This window comes from Macaca thibetana, chromosome 1 (genome assembly GCF_024542745.1).
Source record: "Macaca thibetana thibetana isolate TM-01 chromosome 1, ASM2454274v1, whole genome shotgun sequence".
Classification (NCBI taxonomy): domain Eukaryota; kingdom Metazoa; phylum Chordata; class Mammalia; order Primates; family Cercopithecidae; genus Macaca; species Macaca thibetana.
The window spans coordinates 204203311-204227380 of NC_065578.1; the positions used below are offsets into that span (position 1 = coordinate 204203311).

Below are 24070 nucleotides of genomic sequence, written 5' to 3' on the forward strand. Positions count from 1 at the left end.
TGAATTCTCTGTGTTCCTGGGATGTAAATAAGAATAATTAGGTTTCTAATGACACACTGAGAGAACTGAATTCCAAAGAAGTTAGTGACATACATAATAAGATCAGATTGAGACATCTATTCAGGTCCTCTGCTGTGCTCATTCTTTAAAAAAATTTTTTTATACATATAACATAAATATACCATCTTAACTTTTTTTTTTTTTTTAAGACAATCTTGCACTATTGCCCGGACTGGAGTGCAGTGGCATGATCTCGGCTCACTGTAACCTCCACCTCAAGTGATTCTTCTTGTCTCATCCTCCCGAGTAGCTGGGATTATAGGTGCCTGCCACCATGTCTGGCTTTTTTTTTTTTTTTGTATTTTTAGTAGAGACGGGTTTCACTATGTTGGCCAGGTTGGTCTTGAACTCCTGACCTTGTGATCTGCCTGCCTCGGCCTCCCAAAGTGCTGGGATTACAGGCGTGAGCCACCGCGCCTGGCCGATCTTAACTATTTTTAAGTGTACATTTTAGTAGTGTTAAGTATATTAACATTGTTGTGCAACCAATCTCCAGAACTCTTTTCATATTGCCACACTGAAATCACATTAACCAAACAACTTCCCTTTCCCTCCTCCCCTCAGCTCCTGGCAACCACCATTCTATTTTCTGTCTCTATGAAGTCCCCCATTCTAGATATTTCTTATAAATGGAATCACACAGTCTTTTTCTTTTCTGTGAGTGGCTCATTTCACAGCATAATATTTTCCATAAGTGCCATCCATGTTGTAGCATGTGTAAGAATTTTCTTCTGTTTTACCACTGAATAATTTTCCATTGTATGTATATACCGCATTTTGCTTATCTATTCATCCAATACTTGGGAGGTTTTCACCTTTTAGCTATTGTGAATAATGCTGGTATGAACATGAGTGTACAGAATATCTCTTCAAATTCCTTTCAATTCTTTTCAGTATATACCTGAAGTAGAATTGCTGTATCACGTGGTAATTCTATTTTTAATTTTTTGAGGAAATGCTCTACTGTTTTTTGCAGCAGCTACACTATTTTCCATTCCTACCAACAATGAACAAGGGTTCCAATTTCTCCACATCCTTGCCAACATTCATTATTTTATCTTTTTTTGATGGTAGCCATTCTAATGGGTGAAAGAGGTTTTAATTGGCATTTCCCTAATGATTAGTGATGTTGAGCATTTTTTATGTGCTTATTGGCCACTTGTATTTCTCCTTTGGAGAAATCTCTACTTAAAGTCCTTTGTCCATTTTGTTAATGGGATTTGTTTGCTTTTTTGTTATTGAATTGTAGCTATATTTTCTGGATATTAAACTCCCATGGAATAAGGGCCCACAATCCCACAATATTCACAAATATTTATTCCCGTTCCGTAGTTTTTTCACTCTGTTGATTGTGTCCTTTGAGCCAATCTGGTACTCTTGACATTACAGTGTCTCTGTTTAGTTACAGAGGTGGTAGACGGCATAGATGGAGTGATAGCAATAGGAGTCTACTCCTCTTATCAGACTAGGTGCACAAGGTCAAAGAGCAGCAGGGAGGGGATAGACCCCGAGCCCCACAGTATGGGAATGTTGTGGGCTGGAGGGATGTGCTTTTATCCTGTCTAACATCAAGATTTATCATAGGGACTAAGGTAGGCCTAGGCCAATAGATGGGAGCCAAGTGATCCCCACAGTGGTAAAAGAGGGGATGCCAGGCCAGGTATGGTGGCTCATGCCTGAAATCCCAGCACTTTGGGAACCTGAGGCAGGAGGATTGCTTGAGGCCACAAGTTTGAGATCAGCCTGGGAAACACAGCGAGACTCTGTCTCTACAGAAAATTTAAAAATTAGCAAGGCATAGTGGTGCTCACCTGTAGTCCCAGCCGCCTGGGAGGCTGAGATGGGAGGATGACTTGAGCCCAGGAGTTCAAAGTTGCGGTGAACTATTCTTGTACCACACCACTGCACTGCAGCCAGGGCAACAGAGTGAAACTCCATCTCTAAAAAAAAAAAAAAAAAAAAAGGAGGAGGAGGAAAGAAACTCAAGGAAACAACTAAGAACCATCCAACCAAATGCAGGTCCTGGAAGAATCTGGCATCCAGGTGAAGTTTTTTTAATCAATTAATGTAATTCTAGCCTTTTACTAAAAGGACACTTGGGACCTCAGGCAAAGACATCACCAGCTTGATAGAGGTTAGGGCTTATTATTTATACACAAAGATGAAGCCAGGAATTGTATGTGTCAATGCCAGATTATCAGTGGAAGATTGGTACCTTTCAGGTAGCTAAAGCTACCTAAATCAAATTAGGAATAAAACCCAGGTCACCAATGAGCCAGGACTGGTGGATCAAAGCTGGTTTAATTTATAGGAGACTTTAAGGTAAATTGGTTTGGTATCTGAAATCATAACTACCATTCTTTCCCTATTTGTATTTAAAGGATCTGTCTCCAGCGGGACTAGAAAACCATCTATGGCATTACCTATAAACCCCCTCTAGCTATATAGATTAATATAGAATCATCTTTCTTTATGAGTTTTCCACCAATAAACTTTTATAGATATAAGCAAAGCTTTCCATCAGAGCAAATTGTTTCAGGTCCCACTGCCACCAACAGATGACATCAGTGGTTTGCATATTCAGCTGTCACACTGTTTTTTTTTGAGACAGAGTCTCACTCTTGCTGCCCAGGCTGGAGTGCGGTGGCATGATCTTGGCTCACTGCAACCTTTGCCTCCCAGGTTCAAGCGATTCTCCTGCCTCAGCCTCCTGAGTAGCTGGGATTACAGGCACGCGCCACTATGCCTGCCTAATTTTTCTATTTTAGTAGAGATGGGGTTTCATCAATGGTGGCCAGGCTGGTCTCGAACTCCCAACCTCAGGTGATTCACCCACCTCAGCCTCCCAAAGTTCTGGGATTACAGGCACGAGCCTCTGCGCCTGGCCAGCTGTCATACTCTTTATTTGTCTGTGTTTATTATTAAGCTGTTTTAAGTACATTATTAAATGCATACTATTTGAAAAGTACTACTGATAAAATATTGAAAGCGTTCACACCTAGAGACTTAATATAAGGAAAACAAAGGAAGTGACTTGTAAAAATTGAAAGTGTTAAGGAAATGACAAATGCAGCCGATGCAGCTGAGATGAGTCATTTGACAGTAGCAATGATTCTCAAGGATAAACAGTGAAACATTGGTGAACAAAAAAGTCTATGCAACTGACAATAGAAGGCAAGACAAGGAAAAGAGATGTATGTGGTTGAAAGATGGGCCCTATTATTAGATGAGGTAGATTTTTTAGGCTTTAGTTTATTAGATTAAGTATTCTAAAGCCAAGAGTTAGTTAGAGAACTTGAAGACAGAACAAGGTGATGCTACTGCCAAGGAAACTTCTGTCTTAAGCTGTGTATGGTTGAATGGGTTCATGGCCATTTGAATCTGCACAAAATCAAAGTGAGAAGAGACAAATCCATGTGGGATGGCAAGACATCTAAGGAGATACCAGAAACTAGTTTCAGAGACCCCCAGAGCTCCGGGTGGGGAGTAACTGTCTCAAGAACTTCAGATGCTTACAGAACAAACAGCAGCTAGGAAAATGTGTGTCTGGTTTTAACGCTTCAAAGTCATGACCCATGTCCATTTTGGTAGGAATGTGCCCAGAGGCTGCAGACTAAAAACAGGCTCTCTTACTTTGGATTTATGAAAGGCTTTTCAAAGAGCCTTTTAGAACTGGAACATAATTGAGTAGGTAGACAGACTTCTGAAAATCGATTGAATTTGTTTTCCCTTTTGCTCTATATTACCGCTACAAATTCAACATACTTGCTTTCTCTGTTGTCATAGATATCATTAGTAAAATGCTCTAGACATGACCAAGGGCAATGCCTACGGATGTGCAACTGGAAAAGCTCTTCTCAGGATGTGCTCCATGAGTTCTGTAGGGAAAAAAAAAAAAAAAAAAAAAAAAAAAGATTCCATGATCTAGTAGGTCTGGAAAATGCTAACATAGTCAGTTAATAACATTTGAATGTGTTTATTTTTGAGGAAGGTAAGTGAAAATGATTGTCATTAGAATACACCTACCTGACTTCCAACTACAAGGAGCATCACCGACAGTGGGCACCAGCCACTGTCCTCTAAACCTATCACCCCATTCGTGATGGGCCCGGTTTCCCAGAGGTTGTTCTCAGGCAATGAACAAGAGCAATAGCATAGTAAGTTAGGCCCATTCCTGGAAGACACAAGACTGTTGGACAGCCAGCTTTGGCTCAAGGACTTCCAGACAGCAGTACCGAATGTTTAGACTTCGCAGCAGTTGAAAACACTTCAACTCTATTTTTCTTGTCTCTCTCCTTTTCTAAGGGTCAGACTTCATTATGATCTGACAGCTCTCCCAGCCACTCCCAACTCCTCCTCCAATTTATTTCTTAGGCATTTCCCCAATACAATTCTTCCCTATTCATTTCTATTTTGGTGTCTGCTTCTTAGACAACCCAGACAATTACAATAACTCATAAACCTCTGTGCACACAAAAAATAGCAGCTGAATATATGAGGCAAAACTTATTAGGAATAAAAGACCTGTACACAAGTGTAATATTACTGGGAGATTGTAATATAGCTCTTTCATAATCAGTCATAAGTAACAGACAAAATTTAAAAACATAAAGAAACTTATGAACCTATAATCTCTCAAATAGATAATAAAAATTATTTTCTAGGTTGATGGAACAAAGAAAGGAGAGTTTATTTCTATCATCATCCAATAGAGTTAGAATAGAGTTATAATAAATAATAAGTGATGAAGTTAATACTTTGAAATTATGAAATACATCCACAAACTTTGTAACAAAGAGGCAATCAAAATTGAAACCTAGCATAACGAATCCTCAGAAGACAACGTAGAAACTTAAATGCTTTTATAAAAGAAGAGAGATTAAAATTAATGAAAATTAGACCTGGCGTGCTGGCTCATGCCTGTATTCCCAGCACTTTGGGAGGCCGAGGTGGGTGGATCACTTGAAGTCAGGAGTCCGTGACCAGCCTGGCCAACATGGTGAAACCCCATCTCTACTAAAAATAACAAAATTAGCGGAGCATGGTGGCGTACTTCTGTAATCGCAGCTACTTGGGAGACTGTGGCAGGAGAATCGCTTGAATCTGAGAGGTGGAGGGTGCAGTGAGCAGAGATCGCGCCACTGCACTCCAGACTGGGAGATAGAGACTCTGCCTTAAAAAAAAAAAAAAAAAAAAAAAAAAAGTAATGGGCCGGGCATGATGGCTTACTCCTGTAATCCCAGAACTTTGGGAGGCTGAGGTGGGCGGATCATGAGGTCAGGAGTTTGAGACCATCCTGGCTAACACGGTGAAACCCCATCTCTACGAGAAATGCAAAAAAAATTAGCCGGGTGTGGTGGTGGGCACCTCTCGTCCCAGCTACTCAGGAGGCTGAGGCAGGAGAATGGCACGAACCCGGGAGGCGGAGCTTGCAGTGAGCTGAGATCACACCACTGTACTCCAGCCTGGGCGACAGAGTGAGATTCCGTCTGGGGTTGGGGGGCAAGGGGGAAGAAAAAAAGAAAAGGAAGGGAAAGGGAGGGGAGTGGAGGGGAGTGGAGGGGAGGGAGCCTTGTCAAAGTGCAGGTTAATTACCTCTGCAGTATGCCTAGTGGCCACTCAAGTTGCCTTATTCCGCCCCATATCACCCCTGTATTGCCCCACACATAGTGCAATGCCTAGTATGTAGTAGACACTCAAAGTTGCTCTCCCGAATGTGTGTACAAAACAACAAGATTTAAACAAACTTTTGGTCTTGTCTTGGGAAAGAACTAATCAAAACTTCTACTATCTGGGGAGAATGCTTTAAAAATTCTCTATTGTCTCTCCCTCACTGAGAACACAGTGATTCCACACACAGTTGTGAGGCCTCTTGGTGTGCTTCCCCTCCTGAGCTGCTAAAAGGGAGACTTTCGGCTGTCACTTAGCTTTCAGACTTGTAGGGAAGAATGTGATCCCAGATTAGCAGAGCATGTAAGTCATGTTCTCTCCCACCCAAATGCTCAGTTGGTCTTGTCTTTCAATATCTCCAGTTACTAAGATGAGTCATCAGTACTGGGGTGGGGGTGAGGGGGCAAGTACCTAGGGTAGGGGCTTGGAGACAGAGGTCCCGAGGCACTTCAGAAAGAGGCTCGTTCAAAGAGACATAGGGTTCTACATGGGAGCATTCCAAGAAAAGGAACACCGAGGACGGATGTCACTTCATGTCTTGCTGCACATGTGAGCCCCTGCCATCCTCTTGTAATTTGCAGGTGTGTGTTTTGTAACTGCTCCCTGGACAGTTCTAAATGACAAAGCATTTGTGCTGGCAGCACCCTCTACTTCACACCTACTCCTCCAGGCCTCTGGCGAACACAGGGCTCAGAGGAACTACCTTCCTCAAGAATCACACACGTGGCTGGTTTTCTCAGCAAGGGGTCTCGGTTGAGCATTAAAATAAAACAATGCTTGGTTTTTGTATAGGAAACCTTTTTTTCCATCAGTTTCAACAACCCCAGACATTGCCTATTGGAGCTGATGCTTTCGCTCTTACCATATCCTGCTACCTTTCCTGTCTCCAAAGCCCTAAATGGATTCCTCAAGGAATGTCTTCCTAACTTCCCTCAGGCAAGAGGAGGAAGGGCTGTCTTCATTATGTCTTTACTCTAAAGTGTTTAGCACAAAAAAGCAGCTCTGGATTCATTTCATTAATAAAACACAGTGAACAAAAGTCTTCCTGCATCAGTTTGACTGATGAGATCAAATTGTGTGATAACTACTCACCCATACCACAGAAACCACACAAAACTGGACCTGCCTAAGGAAGTTAAACTTAGAATTCTGTTTCCCCTTGGGGCTGAGTTTCCATTTTCTCATATATTAAAGAACTTATAAACTATTTTTTAAATTAACCAGCTCTTGGGCCAGGCGTGGTGGCTCACCCCTGTAATCCCAACACTTTGGGAGGCCGAGGCAGGCAGATTACCTGAGGTCAGGAGTTCGAGGTCAGCCTGCCCAACATGGTGAAACCCAGTCTCTACTAAAAACACAAAAATTAGCTGGGTGTTATGGCACATGCCAGTAATCCCAGCTACTCGGGAGGCTGAGTTTGGAGAATCACTTCAACCCAGGAGATGGAGTGAGCCGAGATCACACCCCTGCACTCCAACCTGGGCGAAACAGCAAGACTCCATCTCGAAAAATTAATTAAAGTTCAGTAAAACTTACCCTGAGCTGCATGTTGTGCCTCCGTGGTCTCACCCAGTGGAAGGTGAGCACATTCATATTGGCTGGTGAAAATCCAAGCAATATGTTTGTATGGTTCTTAAAGAACTGAGGAACAGCAAGAATATGCACAGTATTTGTAAATAACTTGAGCCTTTATAAAATGAACCTTTGTTGGAAAATACACAGAAAAAGTTGTACGCAGGTTTACCTAGAATGTCAATTGGAATAAAGACTGTGATGGCTTTTTTTTTTTCTTTTTTCTTTTTTTTTTTTTTTTTTTGAGATGGAGTTTCGCTCTTGTTGCCTAGGCTGGAGTGCAATGGCACGATCTTGGTTCACTGCAACCTCCTCCTCCTGGGTTCAAGCAATTCTTCTGCCTCAGCATCCCGGCTACTTTTGTATTTTTAGTAGAGACAGAGTTTCTCCATGTTGGCCAAGCTGGTCTCAAACTTCCGACCTCAGGTGATCCATCCACCTTGGCTTCCCAAAGTGCTGGGATTAGGATTACAGGCGTGTGCCACAGTGCTCGGCCAGCTTGGGGCTCTTAATGGCTCCCACCTTGCTTGTAGGCTGCAGCATCTGCCTTCCCTTCTTCCACACTGCACCCTTCTTCCCTCGGACTTGAACTTTGCATCTTGGTTCACTCCTGGGTGTTCACGACTGTCCTTCTGATTGCTATGTCCAGCACATGACCATCCAAAGGAAGCCACTGTCCCTTTAGAGTCACTCTGGACTTTGCCAGCAACATTTCCTAGGTACCCCTGCCCCTTTGCCGTGAGGTCTTGGCAGATACATCACTTATGACAAATTGTTTTCAGATTAAGAGAGGTCTTATTGGGAGCAAAGGAATTTAATTAAAGTCAATGCCCGAATTCCAGCCAAATGAGTGTCCTCTGTATGCATGGCTGATGCCTAGGTTCTCTAAATACATCAATACCAGGGAGCTCACCTGTCCTCTTCCTTCCTTCCTGCTAATGGGGACCTTAAGATTTTTAGTAAAGGAAAAAAAGGATAACTTTGTTTCTTTTCAAACTACCTTCACTTGTACACATCCATGATGATTACCCTCTCTCAATGATCTCTGAGCTCCAGGAAGAGCTCCCTATGAATGGACATTCCTGTGACCTCATCCAGATCTGAGATATTCTAGAAGATGATATATAGAAGATGCTGTTTGCTCTCAGAATGCTCGTTTGTTTTCCAATGTTTGTTAAACTGCATCTTATATGACTTCCGAATCCAAGGAGTCATGGTCAGGAACCCATCAACCCCAAATGGGTCCATGACTAGCAGGGATTCTTCAAACTCCTTAAAAAGTTGTCTGAATTTTTCTGTATGTGATTTTTATTTTCCAGAGGCGAGAATCCACAGTGCTCATGGTGTATTCAAAGAGGTCTGCAACACTGAAAAGATTAAAAACAGATGTTTACTTGGACTCCTTTTCTCATTCTGGCATCCCATGAGACTCTGATGATGTTTGCAGCTTTAACTCCAAACCCAAACCTAAAAAATATTTATTTGAGAGTGTCAGAGTAAAATTTCTGGGTAAAATCTCTGCCTGCTGAAGAAGGCACTTGCACTTCTAAAGAGGGCATGGCACGCCCCTACCTTGATATGATTCATGATTTCCAGCAATATTTAAGGCTTACTGGGCAGTACCACAAATCATTTCCTACTTTTCACAATAATTACCTTGATAAGAGGCTTCCTTAAGAAAGACAAAAAAATGTATCTGATCCCTGGACACTATCCTAAGATCTTAGTCAACTGTGTCCCAATCCTGGGCTTCCCCTGGGTCAGCCCTGTCTTCAAAGCTCAGAATAATACTTACAGGATGGCAGAAGAATCACTTCATCCTAGGAAAGCTTCCTCAGAAAGCTGAGAAGGTGTTCCATGTCTGGGGAACAACAGAACTCACTAGAGAAGCATTCTATGTGCTAGTATACGGACGGGATTTGGAGGGCCACAGCCTAAGACTGTCAACATGGTGGGTCTTATCAGTTCCGGGGGCTTCTAACTTCAGTTGCCTCTCTCCCTATGACCCCACCCAGTCTTTTAATACTTCCTGCTTTGATCAACATTAGAGGCTATCACCTTTCCACCTTGTGCAAATGCCTGATGATGTTTCTTTCCCCTGCCCACCACCCCCCCAACATTTCTTGAGATGGAGTCTTGCTCTATTGCCCACACTGCAGTGCAATAGCACGACCTCGGCTCACCACAACAGGGTTCCAGTAATTCTCCTACCTCAGTCTCCCGAGGAGCTGGCATTACAGGCATGGGTCACCACTCCCGGCTAATTGTATTTTTAGTAGAGTTGGCATTTGGCCATGTTGGCCAAGCTGGTCTTGAACTCCTGACCTCATGTGATCCGCCCACCTCGGGCTCCCAAAGTGCGGGGATTACAGGTGTGAGCCACCATGCCCGGCCTAAATGCCTGATGATATTTCTTTACTCCAGATGTGCATTCTAACTTCTGTTTATCATCACTGGGATGTCCCCTGGAAAGATTAATCAGCATCTCAAACTTAATATGCTCAAAACTTTATTCTTGATCTCTGGTCACAAATATGCCTCTTTTCTTGTGGTCTTCATTTAGTTATAAATGCATCTCTTCTTCTGGTTGATAATATGAAAAATTCTGGGAGTTACTATTGAAATTTCTCTCTGTAATCCTCCCTAACCAATACATCAACAAGTCCTGGTTGGGCGTGGTGGCTCACGCCTGTAATCCCAGCACTTTGAGAGGCCGAGGTGGGCAGATCACAAGGTCATGAGATTGAGACCATCCTGACCAAGAGGGTGAAACCGTCTCTACTAAAATACAAAAATTAACTGAGCACGGGGGCATGTGCCTGTAGTCCCAGCTACTCAGGAGGCTGAGGCGGGAGAATCGCTTGAACCCAGGAGGCAGAGGTTGCAGTGAGCCGAGATGGTGCCACTGCATTCCAGCCTGGTGACAGAGTGAGACTCCGTTTCAAAAACAAAAACAAAAACAAAAGAAACAACCAAAAAACAAGTCCTGTTTATCCTACCTCCAAATTATATCTCATATCTGCCTACTTCTCTCCATTTCCACCACCTCCACAGGGTAACCATTGTGCCTGGTGAGAGGATTACATTTCTGACATGATTCCATGCTTGTCCCTTCTCTGATCCTTTTTACTTCAGGCAGCCAGAGTGAACTTTTAAAAAGGCAAATCTAGCCACTGCCCTTGCCAGCATAACAATGCCTTCTTATGTCATGTGGGATAAAGTCCAAACCTCTTACCTGCAGTGACAGTTCCCTTGAGATCTGACTCCTGCCTCTCTTTTCAGTGCCATCTCCTGTTCCTCCTGGCGTTGTGTCTGCGTTCCAGCCACACTGGCCTTGCAGGACCTTCAACACGTTCAGTTTGTTCCTCTACAGCAATGGGTCTTCATTCTCTCTCTCTCTCCCGACATGGGAGTAGCGGGAAGATCTCACAGATCACTCTGTTCTGTAAGGAGAGCAGAAAAAGAGCATCCTTCACCTTGAGAAGACCTACAAATTCTCTCTCCTGTACCACACAGTGGAAGTCACTGACGTCATGTCACTTGCTATATTATGCTATGATACCCCTTCCCACTCCAGCTCTAGCAGCTTAAGGATTGTTGTTCCATCATTTTATATGCACTGAGTATGATCCCCAAAGGCAGGTTATTTTAAGCTACCACTTATTTAAAGAGCTATGTTCACAAATTGAAGGCAGCACCAACTTATCTTTTCCTTTAGGGTCCAATATATGGCTGCACTAGGTCCACTGAGACCTCAATTCTACTTTTAATCATTAAAGAGGCCAAGGAGATGTTATCAGATTTTCTCCTAAATATTCTAGATATTTAGAATAAATAAAATGATCTTTAGACAATGGGACAGAAACATGAACAGAACAATGTGTATGTAATTTTAACTTTTGGTAATGTAAGCATATGGATAACGTTGGTTTTTAGAGCTTTTGTATTTTCCAGTCTTTGCTATAAAATTATTAAGCACATACAAAAGTAGAGAATACTATGATAAACTATCATGTATTTGTCACTTAGTTCAATAATTATTAACTTATGGTTGATATTGTTGCACAAATACCTCCTCCAATGTTTGTTTCCCTCCCAAACTGGGTTCTTTTTGAGCAAATACTTGACACATCATGTCATTAGAAAATATTTTACTATGTATTTCTGCAAGTTATGGGCTTATTACTATTATTACTATTTGAAACAGAGTCTCACTTTGTCACCCAGGCTGGAGTGCAGTGACACAGTCTCAGCTCATAGCAACCTCTGCCTCCCAGGTTCAAGCAATTCTCCTGCCTCAGCCTCCTGAGTAGCTTGGACTACAGGTGCGCCACCACGCCCAGCTAATTTTTGTGTTTTTAGTAGAGGCAGGGTTTCACTATGTTGGCCAGGCTGGTCTCAAATTCCTGACATTAAGTGATTCCCGCTTCTGCCTCCCAAAGTAATGGGATTACAGGTGTGAGCCACCATGCCCGGCCAAGGGCTCTTTTAAAACATAATCAAAACATAAATATCACACATTAAATTATTAATACTTTCTTAATATCATAAAATATTCAGTGTATTCAAATTTCTAAGAGTATCTCAAAGTATTTTACAGCAGTTGCTTTATTTGAATGAGGATCAATAGATACACATTGCGTTTGGTTGATATAACTCTTAAGTTTTTTTTCTTTTAAAAATTTTTTTAAGACAGGGTGTCACTTTGTTACCCAGACTGGAGTGCAGTGGTGTGATCTTGACTCACTGCAGCCTAGATCTTCTGGGATCAAGCAATCCTCCTGCGTCAGGCCCCCAAGTAGCTGGGACCACAGATGCATGCCACCATGCCTGGCTGATTTTTGTATTTTTTTGTAGAAACCGGGTTTTGCCATGTTGCCCAGGTTGGTCTCAAACCCCTGGGCTCAAGGGATCCGTCCACTTCAGCCTCCCAAAGTGCTGGGATTACAGGCTTAAGCCACCACGCCAGCCCCTCTTGTTTCTTTTAATCTGTAGATTTCCCTCTCTATATTTTTCTTTTCAATGTGTTTGTTGAAGAGATTAAAGAAACCAGGTCATTTTTCCTACGAATTTTACTAATTGCATCTTCATGGTGTTATTTAACATACTCTGTTTTCTTAAAAGCTGGCAGTTCAATCTGGAAGATTTATCAGATTAAATTTCAGTTTTTTGGCAGGAATGACTCATGGTTGTGTACTTTCATCAGGAGGCACATAATGTCTGATTATCTCCCTTTATGGGATGTTGAGATTGATTGCTGGGTCAAATCTTGTTAGTCTTTCCATCATTTTAAACTTCCCCATCAGTTTCTCATCTAACAGTTTTAGCAGTCATTGATGATCACTGCCTACATCCATTATTTTACTAGGAGTTCTGAAATGATGTCATTACATTAATCCTTCTTCATTTAGTAGCTGGAGTGCTGCCATAAAGAAAGACTTTTCTTCATGAGCTATATGATAATCCCTAAGCATAGTTTGTAAAGGAAAAGCACAATAAATGCTTGACCGTTTTCTCGTTTTTAGAATAGTTAGTTCCCTAACATCTGCTAAATGTGACCAAAGACCAATGGTGGCTCTTTTTTTCAGTATCATTTTGAACCCATGAATGATACAATATTAGATGCCTAAAAATTCTTGGCAGTTATTATCCTTTTTGAGAACCCAACTGTCCCATCTTTAGTGAGTGAGGGTGTCTCTTTAATTTCGTTTCTAAACCCTGTTGACATGACCCTAGAGATCTTTAAAAGATTTCTTTTATTTTCTGGTATAATAAGATGCTCTAGCTCATCTTGTCTGTTTCCTGAACCAGATCTGAAACAGTCATTTCTCCAAAAAGACTTTATGTGTGAAACAATGTTGCGAGATCACAGACTGAGTACTAGGCATGATCTTTGCTGTCAGGCCTCAGAGCCCAAGCTAAGCCATCATATCCCCAGTGACCTGCACATATACATCCAGATGGCCTGAAGCAACTGAAGACCCACAGAAATGAAAATAGCCTTAACTGATGACATTCCACCATTGTGATTTGTTTCTGCCCCACCCTAACTGATCAAACTTTGTATCTCTCCCTTTAAGAAGGTTCTTTAATCTCCCCCACCCTTAAGAAGGTTCTTTGTAATTCTCCCCACCCTTGAGAATGTACTTTGTGAGATCCACCCCCTACCCCCAAAACATTGCTCTTAACTCCACCGCCTATCCCAAAACCTGTAAGAACTAATGATGATCCACCACACTTTGCTCTCTTTTCGGACTCAGCCCGCCTGCACCCGGGTGAAATAAACAGCCATGTTGCTCACACAAAGCCTGTTGTGTAGTCTCTTCACACGGACACATGTAAGACACTTGCTCCATATTTCTTTGCCCCTTTTAGTGGACAAGGCAATATAAAATATGCACTTTTAAAGGAAAAGAATATGGGCATAGTGACATAGCCAACTGAAATAGAAGTCAGAGAAATTTTACTCTTTGATTTTATATTTGTGACTCTAATTACTTACCCTGAAATTCTTGGTTCTGGCAAAGTTAACATAATTACTTGTTTTTACCTTACATGACTTAGTTTCAGAAAAATGATGCCCAAATCATTCAATATAAATATTGAATACAGTTTACAATTTCTCTGGAGTGGGATGGGGTGTGGTGGCTCTCGTCTATAATCCCAGCACTTTGGGAGGCTGAGGCAGGCTGATCACCTGAGATCAAAAGATCAAGACCATCCTGGCCAAGATGGTGAAGCCCAGTCTCTACTAAAAATACAAAAATCAGCTGGGTGTGGTGGCACGTCCATAGTCCCAGCTACTCGGGAGGCTGAGGCAGGAGAATCGCTTGAACCTGGGAGGCGGAGGTTGCAGTGAGCTGAGATTGCACCACTGCACTCCAGCCTGGCGACAGAATGAGACTCCATTTCAAAAAAATATAAAAATAAAAATAAATTTCTCTAGAGTGTCTTTTTACCATTAGGATATATCCCACTCGGGACAGTCAGTCAAGTTACTGTATTTTAAATCACCTGAAATATTGTAACCCTTGTGGGGTTAAGTGGCTACATATTTTTAAATTCTGAAAAAGAATTGTTTTTGTTTACATTGTTCTGTTTCAAATAACTACCAAGATTTTCTTAGCATTATAAGGGTAACATTCTTAGAGGAGTATAGAGATGAGAGGAAACACTTTTGTGTTTATAGCGGGAAAAAGTACATTGAAGTTGGTCAGATTACACAGTGGAGATGACGGAGCCTGCTAAGAAGGTGAGACTCCCACACTGGGACTCACTTCAGCTTTCTTGTCAAATTGGCATCAGTAACTATGACACACTTACTGGCCACAGCTGTGGGAGAATATCAATGCACTAGTGGAGATTTTTCTCATGAAACTCCCTGACGTACACAGAAAAATGAGTGACCATTTACTACTAGATTCCCTTCTAAACAGTCTATAAACATTCTTGTCTTCCACCAACCCCCAGAGTAAATTCACCCCTTCGCTCAAATTTTAGTTCACCTGGAACCTAATAAATGGTTAATGTTACCTTTATTTTATGATGGTGTTTTGTCATCAGATTTCATTATTTTGCCTTTAGTATAGAGCAATGTTTGCTCTATGCCCTTTGGGAATTGTAAACAAGGTGTACTAGCCTGACCTTTGGTGATTCCGCCTTGGCTTCCCAAAGTGCTGGGATTACAGGTGTGAGCTACCACGCCCGGCCAAGGGCTCTTGGTTAAATGGTGAGCCTGCCACCCAGGTGAAGTGCCTCCACATTTGTGTTCTTTAAGAGATGGTAACTGGGATTCGGTGTTTTATATAAGAATCACCAGAATAGCATTTATGTAGCTTTCACTAAAATATTTTCTCAGGGGACAAACAAGTAGTAAGTCATTTGGATATTAAATACCAGGAATAGTTTGGTTTTTTTTCTTAAGTAATGTACATGGGCAGTGCTCTGCCCATCCTGATTTTTGTGTAAAATTTCTCCTTTCCATCTCTCAGCAATAGAAACTTACTATGGTCATACGGGGACTCTGCAGGGGACAGACACTGCACATATAGCTGTCTTGCATTTTAGTATCATTACTTACTAAGCTGGTAATGTGCTTTGGACCTGCAGGAAGCCAAGTCATCTTTGAGAGCTGCAGCATGACTCGATTAAGTGATCAAAGTCCTTAAACTCAGGGACTGAGAAGGCCCATCTTAGCTCTACTCTGATGTATTAGGTTGTTTTGGACAAGGCACTATGCCCACCTACTATGAAAACATGCTCCCTAGTATGAAACTGCCAGGGGCATGGTAAGAAAGTGTCCATGGCACTCCCAGGGGACACTTTTATGGCCATTCAAGAGAAATACTTATCTTCCTCACTCTACATAAAGTCTGTTCTCTTGGTTTATGCTAATTTTGTATTTGCAACCCACATTTCTTTTTTCTTCTCCTCTTTGATTCATGATGTATTTGAAGGTTCCGCTCAAGAATCTATTTCTGACACTCCATTCCTGAGTGCCACTGCCAGTTTGGATTGTCTTTTTCTCCCTTCCCTTATTTTACAACTAAGCGATATCGATGTGGAGGGATTTATATCACCCTACAGAGGAGTTTTTGCATCCTGCTGTGTCCCAGGCCCACGCCCAGCTGCAGTGTGCTGCAATGAGCATTGCTTGCAATGTGAGCATGCAGGTTCTTTGGAGGTCTTGCTGTGGGTTTCGATTTTGTTTATCATTTCATGTTTGTTGTGGTTTGAACATGACACTGATGGATCTGTTTAAAAACCTCAACCTTTTCCAGCAGAATATCACATTTATAACTTATAACCTTCACTTCAATCAGCAACGTCAAAAAGTTATACGTTAGGTGTAATGACCATGAATGTACTATCATCCCACACAGGTCAAAGGCCTCCTTGGGAGCTCCTGTGTTTGCTGTGGCCACATTAATTATTTAGTGGCATGATAGCTCACCTTCTATTTCTATGCTAATTTGAAACTTTGGAAAGCAGCAATCACATTACCTCAGTCCTTTGCTGACTGTTATTTTTGATGAATGATTGGTCGTGGTGCTCTTTTTTTAAAAAAAAGATTAGCAGTCAGAACAAGATATTGGTTAAAGACAATGCCTATGTCACCTATGCAAGGACTACTTTCATAAATGTGTTCCAAGAAGAGTTTTGTCCTGGCAAATAAATGTGTGTGCCTTCTTTTATCACAAATTTTAAAATATTATCTGTAAATATTAAAATATCTTATAAAATATATGCACATATATTATTTTGTTTTATATGAAAGAAAACTTTATCTCAAATTCATTACCAAATGCTGCTTCCTTTAAAGAATGGTGCGGATTTTTATTTTAAGTCTCTTCATTTGTTTAAACCCACAAGTTTTTCCAATCCTTTTGCAAATGACCGCTGCATATACACTGATTTAATTTTTACTGTGGAATGTTAGGTCCAGGGGAGTCATATAGGGTCATGAAATAAATATCACTCTAGCATGTATTCACTTCCTTCTTGATTTTGGCAGATTTTTGTGGTTGAAGGAGTGGTTTCTCTCTATTTAAAAAACAAATTTTGTAGGTCTTCAGCCCTAAATTTTCTCCGTTTCTTCGTAACAATACCCAACACCATTGTTTCAATTCTTTTTAATAATATGATAGAAACAGTGAACCATTTTTGTCCAAAATCCAAACATCCAAATTGTCAAAAATCCAATTTGTGGCAGTTTTCTTGACTCCAGATCATTGGACAACTGCCTTTAATAATGAAACCACAGTGGCTTGTAATACTTTGCCTTTGTGTTTAGGATCTTTTTCATTTCAAACAACCTCAACAATCCTACAATCCTACTGTTAGGGTATATGCAGTAATCGACATCCTGTATTTCCCGACTTGGCTGCAGAGAACAGAACATCCAGTGCACATGCCAGCCTAACGTGAGAGCCCCTTCTTTGAGTGACAGGCATTGTCTGTTTTTACTCAAATTTATTCCTCACCCTGCCCCCGAAAACAACAATTTTGCAGACTCTTGTGCCAACTGGTTTCTAACTAGATTCAGAAACAGAGAGGCACTGGCAGGAGCTGGGAGGATGGGAGGAATAGAGAGGCCAGAGTATTTCTCCCTCCCTCCCCGACACTCACCTGCTTCGGTGGCTTCTCCAGCAATGACTGAGTCTTCTCTGCAGTCCCAGATCCTGCCAGCTAGGCCCTCCCTCCATGACCCCAGCCTCTTCCCCGGATGCCTCATAAATCCACCTCTCCAGGTGGTCCTGGCCTTGGATTCTGAATACACTCTTCGTATTAGTTTCTCAGGGCTGCTCTAACAATGTACTACACACTGCATATTTTAAAACAACAGAGATGTATTGTCTCACAGCTCTGGAGGCTGAAAGTTCAAAATCAGGGTGTCAGCAGGGCCGTGCTCCCTCTGAGAATCTGTCCTCACCTTTTGCAAGCTTCTGGTGGTGGCCACAATCCCTGGCATTCCCTGGTTTGCAGCTGTGTTATTCTCGTCTGTCTCTGTCATCAGAAGGCCATCTTGTCCCTATGTCTGTCTCTGTGTCTCTTCTCTTTTTATAAGCACACTAGTCCTATTAGATTAGGGGCCCACTATTCCAGTCTGACCTAATTTTAACTTAACTAATTACATTTGTGATGACCTAATTTCAACATACCTTTTTGAGGGGATACAATTTGGCCCATGACACCGCCTTCCTGTGTGGCCGCAGTTTGCCACTGTCGCCGCTCTGATGCATCAGGTTGTTTGGGGCAAGACACTTAACTGAATCTCCTCTGAGATGCCAAGACCTGATGTCTTTCATTGCCCCTTGGCTATTTCAGCTCTTCCAGCACCTTCCCAACTAGTTCCCCTAATTGAATTCTTACCATTGAATTCTTTAATCTGCGCTTTCTTTTTCTTTTTCTTTTTTTTCTTTTTTTTGATATGGAGTCTTTGTTGCCCAGGCCGGAGGGCAGTGGCACGATCTCTACTCACTGCAAGCTCCACCTCCCAGCTTCACACCATTCTCCTGCTCAGCCTCCCAAGTAGCTGGGACTACAGGCACCCACCACCACGCCCGGCTAATTTCTTGTATTTTCAGTAGAGATGGGGTTTCACCATGTTAGCCAGGATGGTCTCGATCTCCTGACCTCATGATCCACCCGCCTCGGCCTCCCAAAGTGCTGGGACGACAGGCATGAGCCACCGCGCCTGGCCTGGGCTTTATTTTTCTGAGTAGACCGTTATGGCTACACCAGTAGAAGAGATGTTTCTCCTTGTTTGTTTCTTTTGTTTGTTTCATATTCCTATTATTCCCTTGTGAGTACTGGTTTAAACAGCAACAGAGGATAGTGCCAAACCTTCCCACTAGCTGAAGAATTAGAGCAGGTGGCTCTTTCCCGCAAACAAGAGCTGCCAAAAAACATGTCTTCACTTCAGAAAAATCCTTCAGCAGACTGATATACACCATGAGGCCATAATCATGATTAGCTTTTCTTTTTAAATTCTGAATGGGTACGACATCAGCTCTGAAACACAAAGGAGTGTCTAACAGACATCAATCATTTGGCCTCATCAGAACGAGAAATAGAACAAATCAAAACAGCAACTTGGAATGTTTTTAATTTTCTTGGACTCTACTACATCTCCCACATGGCATTATTTCTCAGGGAGTTGCTTTTATTTTCATTTGGTGCAACCCTTTATTTTCCTACAGAAACGTTCATACCTGTGAAAGAGCCATCATAGTAGAAACCACCAATGATGCCCACAGAACAGCTGTGGCCAAGGAATACTGAGATTATCTTCTCTGTCAGTCCCTGCAGGCATGATGGAGATGCTCTCTTTTAGGTCCACTGGGTTAATTTGGCTCCCTGAAGACCTTGACAAAATGCCTTCTGTGGTGGCGTTTTTGTTCCAGGAAAGCATTTTGTTAATTTTGTGCTATAAAATACATCTTGGGGTGCATGGGAAGTAAATGGTGATCAATGAAGGGGCTATAAAATCTTCCTAAAAAATGGTGAAGGAAACTTTCTAAGGCTGGATCTCAGTGGCAATAAAATAAGGGCATACAAAAGGACCTCAGTTTTTTAAATTTGTTTTTAATCTATTTAGAGACAGGGTCTCATTCTGTCCCCCAGGCTGGAGTGCAGTAGTGTGATCATAGCTCACTGCAACCTTGAACTCCTGGGCTCAAGTGATCTTCCCACCTCAGCCTCCCAAGTAGCTGTGGCTATGAGAGTGTGCCACCACATCTGGCCATCTGGCTATTTTGTTGTTTTTGTTTCATAGAGATGGAGTCTCGCTATGCTGCTCAGGCTGTTCTTGAACTCCTGACCTCAAGTGATCCTCTCACCTTCAGCCTCCCAAAGTGCTGGAATTACAGGAGTGAGCCACCATTCCCAGCCTAATTTTAAAATTATTAATGTTGTGCAGACATCTAAAGATAGCCCAGAATGAGTAATTTGATTCATTAATTAATTGACCATTCATTCATTCATTCAGCAATGTTTACCCAGTGCCTGTTATATTTGAAGTCTGACTCTAGATGATGGGAATATATAGTGGAAAATAAGAAAGTCGGGGATTTCGTTCTCACAGATCTTAAACTTGAATAAAAGAAAATACAGTTAATTAGTAAACAAGAAAATGACGGTGAGTGATAAAGGCTCTAATAAAATTAAAAGAGGCAGTGTGATAGAGATAGCTTGGGTGATTGCCTGGAAATCATCCTGGTTCCTCCCTTTCTCTTTGGGCAGGTGATATGGTTTGGCTTCGTGTCCCCACCCAAATCTCATCTTAAATTGCAATCCCCAGGTGTTCAGGGAGGAACCTGGTAGGAGGTGATTGGATCATAGAAGGAGTTTCCCCCATGCTATTCTCATGATAGTGAGTGAGTTCTCACAAGATCTGATGGTTTTATAAGTGCTTGGCAAGCTCCTCCTTTGCTCACTCTCCCCTTGCCTGCTACCATGTAAGACATGCCTGCTTCCCCTTCTGCCAGGATTGTAAGTTTCCTGAGGCCTCCCAAGCCATGTGGAACTTTTGAGTCAATTAAACCTCTTTCCTTTATAAATTTCCCAGTCTTGGGTAGCATTCTTTATAGCAGTGTGAAAACAGACTAATACAGCAGGGCAAACATCTCCAAGGATATGTCACTTGGGCTGTGGCTGAATCACAAGGGAGGGACAGCTTTGCAAAAGACCTGGGGAAAGAACATTTCAGGCAGAGAAACATGAAGCATAAATTCTGAAAACTGGGAATAAACTCAGGGAGTTGGAGAACCACAAGCAGCCTGCATGTCTGAGTGTACTGAGTTGTGGAATACGAAATCAGATTAAGTCAGAGGTCAGCAGGCCAGGAAATGTAGGGTCTTGTTGGAGTTTCAATTTTATTTTGTCATCAGTGGGAACTTTTTGGAGGATTTTTAAAGTATGGAAGAGAAATTATATAATCTAAGTGTGTAGAATAGACTTCAGAGAGGAAAGAATGAAACCAAGGAGACCAAAGAATTGTCCAGTGAGAGATGGTCCCTGAACTGGTGATGGTGGCACTGGCAATGGAGGCATGTGGACAAATGCAAGGGGCATTTTGGGAGTAGCATTCACAAGACTTAGCAATGAACTGGGTGATGGGATGTGGTGGGCAGATATTAGGATGACCTCTGTTTATCCTCACCTCCTGATATTCATGCCCTTGTGAAGTCTCCTGTTTTTGAATATGGGGTGAGCCTATGACTTGTTTCTAACCAACAGAATATAGAAACAGCGATTGCATGGCACTTCTGTGAATGCAGTACATAAGATCTAAACGTCTGTTTTGATAGCAGACTGTTTATTAGCTGTCACCCTTGCTGGCATTGATGAAGCAAGTTTCTGTGTGGAGAGGCCCTTATGGCAATGAATGATGTCTGGCCAATAGCCAGTAAGGGCCTCAGGCCTTCAGTCCAGTAACCCACAAAGAACTGAATCTTGCCAATAACTATGAGGAATTAGATAATTCCCCACTTGAGGCTCAGATGAGACTGCAGCCTGGGCAACACCTTGATTGCAGCCTTGTGAGAGACCCTGAAGCAGAGGAAGCTGTGCCTATATTCTTGCCCACAGAAACTAAGATCAGAAGTATGCTTCAAGCCACCACATTTCTAGTAATATTGCTACACAGCAGCAGATAATGATTACATGGAATAAGCAGGAATGGGGAGTCAAGAATGACTTCTTGAACAACTGGATAGAAGGTAGAATAATTTACTGAAATGAGGAGGCTTGGGGAAGAACAGGTTCAGGGAGAAATCAAGAGTAGAGGTTTCAAATAAGTGGTTGGATATGCACATAAGGAGCATAGTAGAGAAAGGTGGTTGTCAGTAGCCTATCCCTGGCATTTCCTTTATCCACATGTGTAAAATCAATAGAGTCATTACCAGATCTCCCCTGTTTAAGAGTGCTGTGTAGGCTGGCCTAGGACGTGGGTTCTTCTTTTCTGCTCCACCCCACTTTGCTGGACTTTATTCCCCTACACAATGCTTTGCTACCTCTGCTATCATCACATTCTCATTCTGCCTGTCTCCCTTTGCCCTTCATATCCTGTCCTAGGTTCAGCTTTCGTAGCATCTTTTACCAAGATTTATTCCAGACAGAGAATCCTTTCAGATCTTTGTATTCTCTCCTCATTTCCCAGCCTGATCAAAACATGCCTTTCGATGCTCATTCACCAAGGATTCTGCTACCAAATAGCAAATATATGCTGAGAGGTGGTGCTGTGTAAGGAATATGGATTTGGAGAAAGGTTGGAATTTGAACTGAAAATCTACTAGTTATGGGCTGAGAAAGACACATAACGTCTTCATTTTCTCATCCGTAAAATAATGATAGCAATTATAGCAATGCCTACCTCCTAATGCTGTTTAAACATAAAATCACTGGAGTTACAAAATGCCCAGTACAGTCCTTGGTACATAGCAGGTATGGTAAATCATACCTATTATAATCAAACTGATTTTTTCTAAAGTGAAAAAAATTCTATCTGGCTAACATATTACCTTATAGCTCTTATATTCCCAAATTTAAAATAACCACATTCGATTTCTTTCAATGCTCTAGTCTATTTTTATCAGTATTTAAATGTGTTCCAGACACATCTGTCTTTAAAAAGAATTTTTTTTCAATCATTCCACTTTCCTCACTAGACAGCTTCATTCTCTCTCCCCTCGCCTTCAGAATCATGCATTCTGAGCCTTGTCTGCACTCTGTCCTCATTGCCTCGTGGCTACTTCTTGCATTCTGTACAAAGAGTTTTGCACCTACTGTTCCACATTTTTTTTTTTTTTTTTTTTGAGACGGAGTCTCGCTCTGTCACCAGGCTAGAGTGCAGTGGTGCAATCTCGGCTTACTGTAACCTCCACCTCCGGGATCCAAGCAATCCTCCTGCTTCAGCCTCCTGAGTAGCTGGGACTCCAGGCGCCTGCCACCACGCCCAGCTAATTTTTTGTATTTTTATACAGACGGGATTTCACCATGTTGGCCAGGATGGTCTCAATCTCTTGACCTCGTGATCTGCCTGCCTCGGCCTCCCAAAGTGCTGGGATTGCAGGCGTGAGCCACCGCGCCCGGCCTACTGTGCCACTTTTAAGGTTGTACTTCCAATGTCACCAAAGGCATTGTTGTTACTAAACCCAGTGGCTACTTTTCAGTCCTTATCTTACCTGAGCTCTTTGCAGCAATTAATTGTATAGACTATGCTTCATTGCTGGAACGTTCTCTTCCATCTGTGTTTCCCACAGGTGATCTTCACTCCTGTGGCTTCAATGACTATCCATGGGCTTATGTGTTCAGTCTGACTCTCTCCTGGACTCCTGAGCTGCAAACCCAGCTCTCTTCTGGATCTCCCAAGCTCTTGTTACTCAATCAAATTTACTACTTTCCCATGAAACTGCTTCTTCCTCATTCCATCTGTATGAATGGCACTACGGAGACTCAGCTTCCTAAGCCACAGACCCTACCACACACATCCCCACCACCCACTCCTTTTCCACTTCAAAGCCCTGTTGATTGTTGAGTTGCTGTGTTCCATAGATTCTGCTTCCACAGCAACTGTGGAATCTGATTACTGACCTCCACCCTCCTGGGGTGATACGGTTTGGCTGTGTCCTCACCCAAATCTCATCTTGAATTGTAACTCCCACAATTCCCACGTGTTGTAGGAGGAACCTGGTGGGAAGTAATTGAATCATGGGGACGGTTTTTTCCCGTGATGTTCTCCTGATAGTGCCTAAGTCTCACGAGATCTGATAGTTTTAAAAACGGGAATTTCCCTGCACAAGCTCATTCTCTTTCGCTGTAGCCAGGTTAGAAGTGCCTTTCACCTTCCACCAGGACTGTGAGGCCTCCCCAGCCACATGCAACTGTGAGTCCACTAAACCTATTTTTCTTCCCAGTCTCGGGTATGTCTTTATCAGCAGCGTGAAAACGGACTAATACATGGGGCCACCTCATCACTGACTGGATCACTGTACCTACCCATTCCCTGGTCATCTTGCTTTCAGGGTTGCACCTTTCCAGTCAGTTCTCTGCAATTAAGTGATCCTATTAAAACACAAGTCCACTCACATACCGCCCTGCTTTCAGCCTTTTCAGTGCTCCCATCACCCTATGTCTGATATTCAATCTCCTTAGCATGGCATTTGGCGCCCCCATCATGGGGCTACTTTGTGACCGCTCAGCATTTTATTCAGATCTTTCCTTACGCCCATATGCCCTATTTCAGCCACACTCAACTACTTGCAGT

The 24070-nt window shown here is 42.3% G+C and overlaps 1 protein-coding gene and 1 long non-coding RNA gene across 2 annotated transcripts in view; one reads left to right on the forward strand and one right to left on the reverse strand.

The window, feature by feature from the left end:
- The window catches only part of NTPCR (nucleoside-triphosphatase, cancer-related), an 805437-nt gene that overhangs the window by 543126 nt on the left and 238241 nt on the right, over window positions 1–24070 (forward strand). The window lies entirely within an intron of this gene.
- Window positions 7409–23309, reverse strand: LOC126942658 (uncharacterized). The gene is made up of 3 exons (XR_007721599.1): window positions 22989–23309; window positions 10538–10745; window positions 7409–8669 (listed from the first exon to the last, which is right to left on the reverse strand). It is a non-coding gene; the product is annotated as an uncharacterized LOC126942658 (long non-coding RNA).